Source organism: Thermobia domestica, unplaced genomic scaffold (assembly GCF_964235325.1).
Source record: "Thermobia domestica unplaced genomic scaffold, izTheDome1.hap1.1 HAP1_SCAFFOLD_692, whole genome shotgun sequence".
In the NCBI taxonomy this organism is placed as follows: domain Eukaryota; kingdom Metazoa; phylum Arthropoda; class Insecta; order Zygentoma; family Lepismatidae; genus Thermobia; species Thermobia domestica.
Window position 1 is genome coordinate 30,890 of NW_027656402.1, and position 2,531 is coordinate 33,420.

The 2,531-nt window shown below is 40.9% G+C and overlaps 1 non-coding gene across 1 annotated transcript; it reads left to right on the forward strand.

Annotated features, from left to right (window-relative positions):
- Positions 1-836: 836 nt before the first annotated feature.
- Positions 837-955, forward strand: LOC145677208 (5S ribosomal RNA). The gene has a single exon (XR_014129687.1). It is a non-coding gene; the product is annotated as a 5S ribosomal RNA (ribosomal RNA).
- The last annotated feature ends 1,576 nt before the right edge of the window (positions 956-2,531 follow it).

Here is a 2,531-nt window from a genome sequence, read left to right on the forward strand (position 1 = left end):
GGCCTCCGGTGCTTGGGGTCCCTGGTTCAATCCCAGCTCGTGCCGTGTGAACTTTGTCGTGCATAAAGACCGTGCTCATGGGTTTTCTCGGGTTTCTCCCGTTTCCTCCCACTTTCTTCATTCAGTACTCATCATCACCGTCTCCTTTAGCGTAACCGGTATAAGTATGCGACGTAAATCTAAAGATTTCATTTCATTTCCCTTTTCTGCTCATACTGCTGATTATGCGCGATTATGCCAACATCCAACTCCGCGGATAATCGTGCGATTACTGTATATACAACTAATACAGATACGTAATTACATTATCAGTTACAGTATCGGTTTTTATTTACTAATTTGCCTCACTTTATTTGCATCCCTGCAGTAAATAATTCTTATCGATAATAGTTAAAATGTATATTACATTTTAGTGCTTCACGACTGAATGATCATCTGCCTTACGTTATCTCGCAGCTGAAGAGGATGCTACACTGAAAACTACCTTGCGTTATAAAGGGTAAGTGAAACATATCTTAAAAATATCTTTCATACATTTCATTGTGTACATTAAAGAATGTAAGTTTGCCTTTTTCCTGTAATCAATACTTAATAAAGGATTTATTTTTATTTATTTATATACAATTTCATACGTGGTTCGTGATAGTAAACTCGATAGGACATAGTGGCACTATGAACATCCGAATCACTCATCATTCGAACATTCAAATATTTATTCGAATATTAGTATATTCCAAGTAATGTTAACGACGTTAATATGCTTGCCTTTATAGTTAATAATGTCAATTCTTACTTAAAACATACTTCCTTAACAGGACATTGAAGAAAAGGTAGTTGCCAACGGCCATACCATGCTGAATATACCGGTTCTCGTCCGATCACCGAAGTCAAGCAGCATCGGGCCTGGTCAGTACTTGGATGGGTGACCGCCTGGGAACACCAGGTGCTGTTGGCATCTCTTTTTCAAATTTCATTATCCTTCAAGTACGAAAATACTAGAAACATTAATTTTATAGTACTTTCAAGAGATAATTTATCAACATTATTTCATAGCGATTAATCGATATTCTAAGCGTTATACCCACTATTTCTTACACTAACAGCCTGTTTATTTGCACGGCACATTAAAATAACCTGATTTCCGATCCGTGTGCACCTACTACTATACTTAACACGGAATGTATTACCACTTTTTAAAAGTAAATTATTATGACTAAGTGTAGATCTCCGGCGAGTAAATGCCTTTCGTATACAAGCACGACACATCTCCGCTATGTGCTTTACTTTTTTACTAACAGCATATAGAAATTGGATTTCAAGGTGTTTCTACATAACAGAATGAAGCAAATTTCGTGATTTAACTCTTTCGAATAATGTGTTGGTCCTGACAAGGACCGTTTGAAATGAAAAATCTTGAAGAAGATTTTTACTTAGAGCTTGTGTACTTGGTAACAGCCTTCGTACCCTCACTTACAGCGTGCTTGGCAAGTTCACCAGGCAAAAGAAGGCGCACAGCTGTTTGGATTTCCCGGCTGGTGATAGTTGACCGCTTATTGTAATGGGCCAAACGAGAAGCTTCAGCAGCAATACGCTCGAAGATGTCATTAACAAAGCTGTTCATGATACTCATAGCTTTGCTAGATATGCCAGTGTCAGGATGCACTTGCTTCAAAACTTTGTAGATGTAAATGGCATAGCTCTCCTTCCTCCTCCTCTTCTTCTTCTTATCTCCCTTGGAGATATTCTTTTGGGCTTTACCAGCCTTCTTTGCAGCCTTTCCGCTAGTTTTTGGTGGCATGATGACTCACTCGTTCAGCAAAATTAGATGTGTCCGCCGATTTATCGACTTCATTTAAATTACAGTACGTGTTTCAATTCGCGCCAACTGCCTTGCTTTTCATTTGATGCACTCGGGTGCACGCTTGAAGTAGTAACAAGGTCCTGACAACATTCAAAATATTTGTATCAAAAACCTCTCACCAAAAGGAATTTCCTTTTTAGTCAAAATCATAAATCACGACACGCAAAAAACGTGCTGTTCGTCTTCGAGACGGCACTGGCAGCTATCATACTTACGAACGGGTAATTCCTGAAGATCCCCGAGAACTTGACACACGAGACATTATAGGCAGAGAAACGGCATGCGGCTGGTGCTCAGGCCCGCACTTACAATCCCACCATAGGGACCTCTATGGGGAACCTACTCCCTCATCGCAGCCCGTCTCCTCTTCTCCCTCGGTACAGCAGACTTCGCCAGACTACAACAAAATGGCCCTCCAAATGATCCAATCAGTGACTCAGAGACAGTCCACCGCTTTTACTTCAGCACGTCATTCATCTTCAGAAGCACATAACAACGAGTTTCAGCTACCCAAGAGAACTTGTAAACCATCTACCGAACCTGTTACACCAATTCCTACCTCCAACACATTTGCGGCCCTTGCTGGAGCTGAGAACACTCCCGAACCGATGGATGCCACTGGCGAATCTTCCAAGACCTGGCTATACATCTACAACTGTCCGTACTCTCG